The 13,274-nt window shown below is 41.0% G+C and overlaps 1 pseudogene; it reads left to right on the top strand.

Moving 5' to 3' along the window:
• LOC121437435 overlaps positions 1-13,274 on the top strand; it is a 53,098-nt pseudogene that overhangs the window by 18,089 nt on the left and 21,735 nt on the right.

Raw genomic sequence — 13,274 nt, 5'->3', positions numbered from 1 at the left:
TCTATTGATATAAAAAGATATTTTGAGTTGGCTATGCAAATTTAAATTAAATGCCTAAATTAGCATACTTTATAAGACAGCAGGTATTTTCCTTCTATTGGTCAGTTTTACTTAAATGATTATTATAAGACATAGAACTATAGGGTTAATAAATGTTTATAAGGATTGTTATGGGGCGTGATATTATTGGATATGAAAATCAGAAGGGATGTTAGTTTTTTTGTTTTGTTTTTTGTTTTTTATTTAAGACAGGGTCTCACTGTGTAGCCCTGGCTGGCCGGGAATTCTCTGTGTAGACCAGACTGACTTCAGACTCACTGCCTAGATGTCTCTTCCTCTCGAGTGCTGGGGTTAAAGGCGTGTATTATCATGCCTGGCTTAGCAGTGGTTTTATAGCCCTTTCATTTCTTGGATGAAGAAACAGTGCCCCAGACACTTATTCTGGACCATGCCAGGTTAGTCAATGACAGGCTAGACCAAGGTCATATACTTTTGAATTTACTGCCCCCACCTCAAGTGTTATGTACTTAGCCATTAGGGAAAATGAAATTTGAAAACTCTACTAACCCTGAACTTAGAAGTTCATCTAGCAGAGCCTGTCTATGGGGTCGCATATAGAATATGTGAAAGAGTATGTAGTGGCTTCTATGGAGGGAGATGCTCTAAGGTTAGGCTGTCTTGCTTCAAATCCTGGCTTAGCCTGGATGAACCTCAGTGTCTTCATCTAGAAAATGGACATAATGATACCACTCACTGGCCGGGCGGTGGTGGCGCACGCCTTTAATTCCAGCACTCGAAAGGCAGAGGCAGGTGGATCTCTGTGAGTTGGAGGCCAGCCTGGTCTACAAGAGCTAGTTCCAGGACAGGCTCCAAAGCTACAGAGAAACCCTGTCTCGAAAAAAAAATAATAATACCACTTGCCTTGTGTGTGCTTCTGAGGCTAAGCTAAGAATGATATGTATATATGTATCATATTCTACACTTTGCATTTGTGTGTTTCTAGAGAATAAATACTGGTAAATATTATCTGCCATTATCCACTGTAATTATCTCTGAGACAACTTTAAAACTTGATCTGTGAAGACTAGGAATTCTTAATTTTGGATTTCATCATCCCAGGTTACTTCTTTACCCGAAGCCTCCGTTCTCTAGGTCTCCCAGGATAGGAACGCTGTGGTCCTCTTCCTTCCCCTTTTAGGCCTGGCCTCCATTACTGAGTCATGGCTTGTGCATTTGGTATGGTTTTTCAATTTACTCTGCCTCTATCCTGTTCTGCTTCTGTCCCTGATTGTGCCAGGCCTGGATTGCTATATAGTTTCTTTTTCTGACTTCCATTTTCCTTTCCTTTGGTCTGTTTTGGTTGTTGCTACCAGACTGGTCTTTCAGAGGCATTGTTTTATCTGGTTTCTCCTGGCCCTGCAACCTGTAATGACTCCATTGTTTGTTCTCTCAAAGGCCAGTCCTTATGTCTGACCTCCAAGTCCCTGGCAGATCGTCGGTGACCAAAAGTAATAATACATTGCCTGCCGTATAAAATTTAAAATAGTCAAGTAGCAGCATTTAAAAAAAATCCCTTTGTGGTGGCATGTACATTTAGTTCTAACACTTGGGAGGCTAAGACAGAAAGAACAGGAGCTTACCTGGATTATATTAGACTATGTCCTATTAGCTTTGCTAGTACATTTGAAAATATTTTATTCTTCAATTACATAAACGTGTGTCTATATGTGGATATGTGCCTATGAGCCCATATGCCCTCAGAAGCCAGAGGGGGACGAGCCTGCGGAGCTGGAGTTACAGGTGGTTGTGCACATGGCTGTTGGAATCCAGCTTGTATCCTCTACAAAAGCAGTATGCGCTCCTAACCACTGAGTCATTTCTCCAACCCTTTATTAGTTTATTTTAACCGAATGTGTCTCAGAGGGTATCATTTTAATACAATCAGCATAAAATGAATACTGAGATTTTGCATTATTTGCTGGCGGAGGCGCTGTTCTCAAAACCGCGTGTGTAGAGCTGGGGAAGTAAGTCTGTGGTAGATTCCTTGCCTGGCATGGGAAGATCCCTGGGTTCTGACCGCGACACCACGCAAAGCTCCTATATGGATTCCGTTCTTATGCCACATCTTGATTTTGACTCTGCGCATTTCAAGTGCTCCATAGAGTAGCCACATGAGGCTCTACTTGTCATCATTGCTCCTTCCACAAAAAAGAACCAAATCTCACCTCTTCCTTGCTTGTTTGAACAAAATAGAATGATAATGTACCTATTTGGGTGGATTGTTCTGAGCCATTATGAAGCATGAATGTACTTTGTAAGCATAGTTCTGCAAGAATATGGAAGTGCTGGGCAGTGGTGGAGCACACCTTTAATCCCAGCACTCGGGAAACAGGCAGGTGGATCTCTGTGAGTTTGAGGCCAGCCTGGTCTGCAGAGTGAGTTTCAGGACAGCAAGCTCCAAAGCTATAGAGAAACCCAGTCTTGAAAAACCATATATATAATTTCACACAAGAGTAGAATGTCTTAGAAGTAGAGTCATTTGAAAGAAATGCCTGGTTGGGGATACAGCTTGGTGGTATACTGCTTGTCTAGCATGCATGATGCCATAGGTTCAGTTCCCAGTCCAGATAAAAGAAACATTAGGGGTTGTGGCTCAGTGGTAGAGTGTGGACTTAGTATTCAAGAGACCCGAGTTTGAATATCTGTACTTTGAAAAGAAAAAGACACATTAGCTGTCCTGGATTGAACTGTAAAAGCTATAACCTCGAGCAATGAATGGAGAATATTAACATGTACTTTCTCCTGCTGTTTCTTTATAATGGCTTTTTAGAAAGGAATTAGTTATATTGTTAGTGTTTTCTAAATTTTAAAATTCTTATCTTCTAGCCCTTCTTCTTTATGGAAAACAGATATAGGGCCATTTACTTTTTTTTTTCTTGAAGTAGGATCCAGGCAGCTATCAAGAAACCCCTTGCTTTCAACACATTGTAGCACTCAAGTATGAAATGACATTAAAATTTTTTCATATTGTTCAATTCAATATAAAGGCTAAAAATTGACCTAAAACAGATGTTAGATATTTAGACATTGAAACCATTTGTACAATGCTTTCAAGCTGTGCTATGGAAGGAAATGTTAAGGAGTAAGTATCCCGACAAATAGGTGTGTGAGTGGTAAAAGCAGGAGGCGTGCAATTTTTTAAGTGCCAGAGAGTTGGTCCCCTCTGTCAACTCCTTTCTTAACCCGCTGCTGGTGATCAAACCCAGTGCCTCGTGCAAGCTAGGCGAACAGTACCATGGCCCTACATCCCTGTTGGTTTGTCTCCCTATTTTGTTTCTTGTTTGACTGTTTTTGAGACAAGCCCTCAGTTTGTAGATTAAGCTGGCTTCAAGCTTTCAGCCCTGCCTCAGTCTCCTGAGTGCTGAATTACAACGGTGCACTAGTAAGCCCAGCTGCCCATTGAAATTGGTAATAGCTATTGGTTTATTTATGTATTTAGCCGTGTACCTGCGGGGCGGGATGTGAGCATGCCACAGAGTACGTGTAGAGGTCAAAGGGCAGCTTTTAGGAGGTGTTTCTCACCCCACCATGTGGGTCTTAAAGATTAGACTCAGGTCATCGGGCTTGGCAGAAGGTGCCTTTAGCAGCAGAGCCTTCCCCCTCCCATATTTTGTTTATTTATTCATTTGTGTGTGTGTGTGTGTGTGTGTGTGTGTGTCATGGCACGCATACGCAGGTAATAGGACAACGTCGGTCGTGGGACTTGAGCTCAAGCCGCGAGGCTTGATGGCAAACACTTTTCCTCTCAGAGCCATCTTGCTCCCTCCTTTTGAGCTAAGTCCAGCTTGGCCTTTGGTTTCATTTGTAGTCTGGCTGCACTGTCTCCTCCATATGAGTGCTGGGCTTCTAAAGCATGTCCTACCACATTGGACAATATTGGTGAGTTTTGAAATGATTTCCAAATTAGGACAGTCATTTCTCTTTAGTCACGCCTGTCCTCTGGCCTTTTCCGAGTTCAACACTCAATATAGGTAGAAAGGTAAATTTGTAGTGTTACTAAGACTACTGACTGAAATAAAGATTCCATTGTTCGTGTTTTCCCAAGCTGGAAACCCAAACCTAACGCATGACATCTTTGCTCTCATCCATCCCAGTAAATTCAGCACTGAATCCGTCCAACTCCACCACCTCTTGAAGTCCTTCACTAGTCTGCGATCCCCTCTCCTCCTCGCCGCCCTAGCCCAGGCTGCCGCCCTGGCTCAGGCTTTCCTCACTTCTGCTCTTAGCTGCTGCAACAGCCTCCAAACCAGTTTTCCTGCCTCAAGTTCCAGTCTTCCCTCCACCCCTCAATTTAGTCTCCAGCTCCTAGCAGACCGATCTTGCTAAAATGCAGATCTGATCAAACCACTCCCCTAATTAAAAAGAACACTGAGTTCCTCTTCCCAGGGCTGCAGATGCAATCCAAAGTCCTGAGTGTGCTGTGCAAAGCATTTAATAGTCAGAGCCCAAATTATCCCATTAGCCTTGACTTCAGCCGTATAGCCTCTCCAGAGCACTAATAATGTTATTAGTGCTTCTCCAGCAAGATCATCCTTTTAAGAACTGTTCTCTTCTTTTGATGGTCCTTTCGACTTCTCACATCAATGAGACATGTCATCTTCAGGCTTGTCCTAATGTCCTTTTTTCCCTTCACACTGTGCTCATTTGTTCTTTTAGCTTCTGTGTCTTATTGTGCTTTCAGAGACGATGAGACTAGAACAGTGTTTGCTGTAGTTGTATTGATAATGGGCATTATGACTTTAGCTAAATAGTAAATATAAATTACCGGGTTCATCCCTGTATTGCTTCCTCTTTGTGACTAACTGTGACTGCCCTGGTTAGTGTAACTTCAGGGTTCAGCTTATCATCCTTGTCCTCGGTATCCTCCAGACACAAGTGACTGACATTTGCTCTTCCATGTGGCCAGGCTGCGCCATCTGCATTCACCTTCGCTGACACACTCCTCTGTGACTTACTAAAAGCTGCCACCGCCGTCTTTTGACTTCTCTTCTTGGACTTCACTGTTGCTTTGTTTTATAGTCACTGCTGACCGGGCAGTACAATCCTTTCCTTCCTCCAATTCTGCCGACTAATTAATCATAGCAACAGTTGACTGTTGACCTTGAGGTTTTGGCTCTCTGCTGCTATTTATAGCTTTTGGGGGTGTCTAGAAGCCGTTACTTCATTGCAAAACCTTTTCTTTTCCTTCTTATTCTAGATTCGGGACTTTCTGAATCTTTAATTGTGCCAACGGGATTGTCTCCCAATAAATATGGCTGTTTTATTTATTTGCCGATCGATTGGTTTTTAACTATGTGTGTTTATGTGTGCTTGCTTGTCTGTACATGTGCCACACATGTGTGCAGGTGCCCCCAGAAACCAGAAGAGGATGTTGGTCTCTAGGAACTGGAGTTACAGTGAGCTGATAGCCCCCCAGTATATGTGCTGGGAACCAAACCTGAGTTTTCTGCAGGAGCAGCAGGTGCTCTTAATCACTGAGCCATCTCTCAAGCCACTCTATGTGTATAGTTCTGTACTGTCATTTAAAAGGGAAGCTTGCTCAAGAAGAGTATTAGTTATCACAATTCCGGTAGCTCAGACCCTCAATGACCTCCCCCTCCATCAAAGACAGTGCATTTACTAAATAATTGGTGCTTACTCTGCCCTTACCCCAGGCTTGAGATGAGGGGGTTGATGTGTGTCAGTAGGTTTGGCTGAGCCTCAATATAGATTACCTTCTTGAAACAAAGCCCTCCTGCTTGTTATCATGAATGAATGTATTGTTTGCTTGACTTCTTGCTTTTGATCATTAAAGTTAGTAGAACTTTTGCAAAGTGACTGCTTACTTTGCTTCCACTTGAATAGTTGAGATATATAATGGAATTAGTTTAAAGAGGGATTAATTTGTCAGAGGCTTGATACTGTGTTATTTAGTCCTTATTTGCGCTCTATCTTAATGGTTGCATAATTGAGGATTTCTTTGTCAATGTTTGCTTTTCAGGCTGGTTGAAAGGAAAATCATGCCACATTCATGAACGAACTGAAAAATCTTCAGGCTTCTGGACTGACCACTCTTGGTCAGGCTCTAAGATCCTCATTCGATTTGCTAAATCTCAATAGATTAATATCTGGAATAGACAATTATGGACAGGTAACAATTTTTGAGTGAGTACAGCTAATTTATTTTGATGACTTAGGGTACGAGTGCAAAATTTAGGCAAGACTTGTGCTATCTGTAGTGTCAACCAAAAAGAGGTTCATGCGCCTTTTAGATGTACATTTCATAAGAATCACAAAGCAAATGCAACTTTTTTGGTTCCTTTTTTTTCTTCATTTTTCTTTTGCCCTGGCTGTCCTGAAACTTGCTGGGTAGACCAGGTTGGTCTCGCACTCACAGAAAACCACCCGCCTCTGCCTCCTGAGTGCTGGGCTTAAAGGTGTGCGCCACCACAGCCCAGCCCCGGTCAACTTTTTTTGGTTCTTAAACATCAACTCATCAATAGATTTTATAATAAATACAATTTCTTGTCATTTGATCATCAGAAATCTGAGACTATGCTCAGGTGCTGCAAAATGCTGGAAGGTGTCAGATGGAGACAGACTCTTCTGTCTCTACTTCTCCCTTCCTCCCTGCACACCCCAGACCTAATATAAGACTTTTAAAGCTCTAGATAAAAGAAGAGGTCAGCGAAGCACTTGCTGCTGCCACCTTTGTTCTTTTCTATCCTAAACGCTCTGCTCAGTATATCCCCAGACATGAAGTCCAGGCTGCAGAGCCTATACCACAGGTGTCCCCTAATCTGTGCCAAGATTTGAACTCAGGTGAATGGGTTGACGGGTATGGGTGAGGCTTTTATTTCTTATTTATCAAGGAAAACGTTGTAATGTTTGAGGGATCATTGGCCAGGCAACTGTCTTAGTACAGTTGTATGGCATTACCCGGCTCTAACGCTTTCTAAATGTGTTTTAGGGGAGAAATCCGTTTTTCTTGGAGCCGTCTATTTTAATTACCATCACAGATGGAAACAAGCTAACAAGTACTTCTAGCGTTCAAGAAGAGGTGAGATATAATTTTTTTTAATTTTATCTAAATAGCACAGAACATAGAGCTATTTCTGTGGGAGGCATGTATTTCCAGTTAAGAATAAAGTTTGCCCAAATCTATCTTGGTACTCCTTGAGAGATGGCTTAATTCTATAGCATTCCATGAAAGCAAAGTGAACCCTTTAACTCTTAACTCTTTCTTCTTCTTTTTTTTTTTTGTACGGGTTGTTATGATGAACCTTTCCAAATTTTGCCTTATCAGCTTCATCTTCCTTTGAATTCTCCTCTGCCTGGAAGTGAACTAACCAAAGAACCTTTTCGTTGGGATCAAAGGTTATTTGCCCTGGTGTTGCGCTTGCCTGGAGTGGCTTCCACCGAACCAGAGCAACTAGGGAGTGTACCAACTGATGAATCGGCCATCACACAGATGTGTGAAGTCACAGGAGGTAACGGCTGTTGTTTCAGGTTTCCAAAGGAAGAATTTGGGGTAGGAGAGTATAGCCCTTATTAAATGCCATAGCTAGTCTTGGGTTGTTTGCCTTTACAGTCTGTGAACCCTGCTGCTTAGGGTCATTGTTCATACCACATTCCTGCTAATGTAGTTACGATTGTTCTAAATCCTATTTTAGGCTTTCAAATACTTGTATTATGGACCACTGTTTGATTTGATGAAACTTGTGCTCTTTATTTTTCTCTCTGGCATAGGTCGCTCCTACTGTGTAAGAACACAAAGAATGTTGAATCAGTGTTTAGAATCACTAGTTCAAAAAGTGCAGAGTGGTGTAGTTATTAATTTTGAAAAAACAGGGCCAGATCCGCTTCCTGTTGGAGAAGGTACAGTAATCATTTTTCAGCAACTATACTTTTTTACCATAATATATTGTGTGGAAGAATAAAGATATTAAACACGTGGCAGTGGAATCTTCAGTACCCTTGTGCATCCCAGTCCTTATGAGCATACATCTAAACAACCAATGTTTGATCTTCACCCATGCATGTGTTAGGTGGGCAAATTCTCGCAACGTCCACCTCATGGCAAACATTGTCCTAAGAAAATTAGTACTTTTTCTAGCCCTAGTTTTTAGTTAAAACTGATTCATTTGTCAATCTCCTCCCAGAATATTTGGATATCTAGTATGGTATGTCACTTGAGTAGTGATCTGATTTGGCTCTTGTGATCACTAAATATGTTAAAGTATCTTCATGAAATCTCTGTTAAGCCAGGTTGTGATGGCACACACCTTTAATCCCATCTATGGGAGGCAGAGGCAGGCGGATCTTTGTGAGTTCGAAGCCAATCTGGTCTAGAGTGAGCTCCAGGACAGGCTCTGAAGCTACACAGAGAAAAACAAACTGTCTTGAAAAAAACAAAACAAAACAAAAAAAGAAACGTAGAAATCTCTGTTAATTACCATTCCACAGCAAAAGAGTGTGAATGTGTATTCAGGAACTTACAGTATTCTGTAAGGTTGTATATTGGTATTTTCTTGACCATTCTTTAATTGCAGAATGTTTTGTTTTCTCTTCAAATGAGATCTTACAGAAAATATGGCATCTAAAAGTGCAGAATCATTGGCTAATTTTGCATAAGGAAGTTAAACCATAGTGAAGCTCCAGATGGTTTGTCAAATGGATGTTTCTGAATGGGTTTCAGAAGGATCAGGGGGTTACTAAATGACATTATGGTGATACCGTCCAGGACTTCCTTAAAGCGCTCTTCTTTGTTATTGCTTCTCCATTGTCTTAGCATGGGTGTGTGCACACACACAGTACACCATACCACACCACACACATAGCACGCCATACCATACGACACACACACAGCACACCATGTTATAACACACATATATACAAACACACACACACACACCATACTGTACCACATCACACACATATACACAAACACATACACCACATCACACACACAAGCTCACAGCACACCATACACACACACACACCACACTGTACCACAACACAGACAAACACACATATACACACCAGACTGTACCACACCACACATACACACAAACACACAGATAGCACACCATACCACACCACACGCATGCACACAAACATACGCAGCACACCATATCACCTTGCACAGATACATACAAACATACACTCCACACACAAACACACATATACACACCACACTGTAACACACCACACACAAACACACAGATAGCACACCATACCACACCACACGCATGCACACAAACATATGCAGCACACCATATCACCTTGCACAGCTACATACAAACATAGACTCCCCACAAAAACACACATATACACACTACACTGTAACACCACACACACAAACACTATACCACACACACACACACAAACACTATACCACATACACACACACAAACACATATCCACACAGAGCACACCATACCACACCACACATACACACACAGACCAAGAGACTGAGAGAGAGACCTAGAGACCAAAAAACTAAGATTTCATTATTACCATGCATGGTGTTTTGTTGCCCTGATTGCCTTTGGTAAGACCAAAGGGATTCACTATCCATGGCAAAAAGGGATACAGTTTTCTTTACTTGTTTTACTCTTTAGGCTTTGTATCCCTTTGAAAAACTGTTGGAAAAATCTAGATTCCTTTCCCTGGAGAAAAGGGCTTAAGTCACACACATAATGTTTTATGCCTAATTTCAGGAGTTTCCTGGATTCTTAAGATAAGACTATCTTAATAGCCAGGCAGTGGTGGCACACGCCTTTAATCCCAGCAGTCGGGAGGTAGAGTGGATCTCTGAGTTTGGGGCCAGCCTGGTCTACAGAGCTAGTTTCAGGACAGGCTACAAAGCAACACAGAGAAAACCCTGTCTTGAAAATACCAAAAAAAAAAAAAAGGACTATCTGCCAAAGGAGACTGGGGCCTCACAGCGTATATTGAACCAACCATACAGGGAAGGGTGTGCTGTAGCGCTGGCAACCGACTGCCCACCCATCATTTTCTGTTTACTGCCTTAACATGAACAGGAACGGAAATACTAGCTGCATTTGCTGTCACATAAGTAGCTCAGATTTTCTTTCTGTTGCCAGTTTTTCCTTTGTCCAAAGTTCTGTAGACTCAAAGAATCCGATAAAAGGAAGTAATACTTACTCAGAAAGATGGACATCCCTAGCCTTGTGTGCCCAACTTCAGAGGGATTCTCAAATGTATTTCTATGTTTTTGCTAGAGCCTGGTGAATCCCTGAAAAATCTCCTGATCTGAAGTAATTACTTTTTTAAAATAGTGCAAAAATAAGTAAATCAGATCTTCTGGTATTTAAGAAAATTGGCACCCAAGTAACTAAAATGTCCTCCTAATTGTAATTTAGACTAGCAAATCATGGCATAAGGGTTTTTTTTTTCCAAAAAAGCAAGCAAATTTAAATAATTAAATAATTAAAATGCATTAACGGTGTATTCCTCTGCATTATATGTGGTCAGATTACATAGAATTTTGATGGTGCATGGAAAAAATGGGGTGAATTTTTTCATAACAACCTTGATCCGTTTGTTTTATATTCCCCACTTCCATGTACACACAGATTATACCACCAACATAGTCTCGAGTTTCGAGGACATTTAGAAAGCGTATGTTTTGTTTTGGGGGTCATTGAGTGTAGAGCAAAAATGGAATTCATGATCTATTTTGCGGGATCCCAAAGATGTGAAGACTACCCCAGAGAACAAATGATTTCAGTTGCCTAACTTGGTAAATAAGTTCTTGAAAAATGACCGTTGTATTGTGATGTGCTTAGTTTTTGTGCCCAGGTCTCAAAAAAATATAAAACTAGTTTTGCACTTGTTTTCCACACGACTTCATATTTTCATAGCACATTAAGAATAGTGAGAGGCATGGAGTTCAAGGGCAAATTAGATTAACATTCTCTCTCTCTCTCTCTCTCTCTCTCTGTCTCTGCCTTTTCCTTCTTTCATTTTTCCTAAGCCATATTTTTTATTTCAGTTTGTCCTTTGCCTGAAACTGAAAGTTGTGCACAAGAAGATGAGAAACTGTAAAAACAGTCATGCCTTCTGTCCCGTGTTTCTCTTGCAGACGGACTGATGGATCTGTGTAAGCCAAGCAACTTATTTGCTGCCCAGCCATGGCATAGCTGCCATAAACTCATCTATGTGCGACCTAATTCGAAAACTGGTGTTCCTGTTGGACACTGGCCAATTCCAGAATCTTTTTGGCCAGAACAGAATTTACCTTCACTAGTAAGTATTATAAACAAAAAGGGTAAGCACCGATCTGGCTTTTTAATTTTAGTACAATGAAGCTTTTGAAACAGCTCGAGGCTTTTACGCTGTGCCACAGACCAGTAGACTGCAGTCTTTTGGTTCCCATCTTTTATTGAACAGCTAGTTCTATGCCTTAAAGCAAAGGAGGAAGATCTCCTTTATTTTGTCATACTTTTTAGTCTTTTGTACTGCTACCTTTGCCATGTGGATATTAAAGCATTGCTTTTATTTATATTTTTGTACATTTACTTGGTGTGTGTGTAATCAAAGTTTGAAATATTTTTATTTATTTTTATAGTTTATATAAGAAGCTATTTTTGGATATGGCTATTTTGATGCATTTGAAAGCAAATTAGGAGAGCATGATTTTAATGCCTTCTTCCTCCTAAAAGATACATTTTTCCAAGTAACATTCACACTGTTTTTTTTGTTTGTTTGTTTGGTTGGTTTTTTTTTTTTTGAGACAGGTTTCTCTGTGGTTCACACTATTTATTTATTTGTTATTTGCTTTGCTTGTTTTGTTTTTTCATGGCAATGTTGGGAGCTGAACCTAGGGCTTCACACATTCTAAGAGGCTATAGCCCTATACTGAATACGTCATCGTGTTTACTGTGGACAGTATGATGAAAAATAATGGAAGACTGGTTTGTGCAGTTAATGTTGCTTCAAAGCATGAAAATGTAAAAATGGGCAGTTGGCAGCTGCTCTCAATGATGAGAGCAAGAGAAAAATGTGAACAAACAGCTGTCTTCTGTCCTTGAAGGGAAGTGCAGATAAAAATATGTGGGCTTCCATTTAGATGCACTTTCATTTCTTCCTCGCTGGTTCCTTTCGGTTACCTTAGAGTATTATTCATTTTTCAAAATTCGCTTGCAAAGTAACAGGCTTCCTTATGCTGTTTGCACACACGCTTCATTTTGGTTGAGGGTCCTGTGTTCCTCTTTAACAGCCCTTTGCCCTGTCCCCATGTTAGCCTTTTGCTCCCAGAGTTCCCCCTTCTATTTTAATAGCTCGTGTATTCTGTTGCCTTCGCCACCTTGCTTCTTTAAGGCCTCTTCTTTCCCCATCTGATGGGCTTCCTAGTTTCCTGGCCCTTACCTACCTAGCTCTCCTATCTAGACATGCATATTTAACCATTAAAAACTGGGATTCACTGTGAGAGAGAGCATATGTCTTTCTGAGCCTGCGTTACCTTGCTTAATAAAGTGTTTTCCAGTTGCACCCATTATCCTACAAATTGGACAGATTCATTTTTGAGGGGTGTTTTGAGACAGGGTTTCTATGTATAGCCCCAGCTGTCCTGGAGCACACTCTGTAGACCAGGCTGGGCTCAAATTCACAGAGAGCCACCTGCTTCTGCCTTCTAAGTTCTGGGATTAAAGGCGTATGCTAGCACACCTAGCGACAGTTTCATTTTTATGGCTGAAATTCCATTATGTATCATTTATCCATCTATTGATAGACAACTCTATTGATTCCATGTTATTAATCGAAGCACTTTGCTTTCATATGAATTCACATTTGTTTTTTTAACTTAAGAAGGGCTCTCACATTGTAGTCCAGGCTGACTTTGAACTCACAGCTGCTCTTACTCAGTTTCCCAAGTACCCTGGTGAGCCATTTACTTTTCAATGATTAGTAATTATGTAATGCTTAGAAAATTATCTATAAGCAAAGGTTTGTCTTCTTGTAACTGCATTTGGTAGAAGAGAATTGAATGTCATAGTTATTCTTAGTACCAGTTGAATTGACTATTTTTCAGGGATAGTGTTTAGGAAAACACTCTGCTCCATGTCCTCAAGGAAAGAAGGCCTGAGCAGTTCCTGTGTGGTCCCTGGCTAAGGATGGGGAATACAACCCTAGCATTGCTCCTCTAGTGCGCGACTTGCCTGATTCAGGTTAATTTGCATTTTAGGTTCTAACAATTTCCACAGTGA

Source organism: Microtus oregoni, unplaced genomic scaffold, assembly GCF_018167655.1.
Source record: "Microtus oregoni isolate MIOR12 unplaced genomic scaffold, Mior012 000052F_ref0000163, whole genome shotgun sequence".
Lineage (NCBI taxonomy): Eukaryota > Metazoa > Chordata > Mammalia > Rodentia > Cricetidae > Microtus > Microtus oregoni.
The sequence above is the reverse complement of the archived record's forward strand: the minus strand, read 5'-3'. Positions and strand labels throughout refer to the sequence as shown.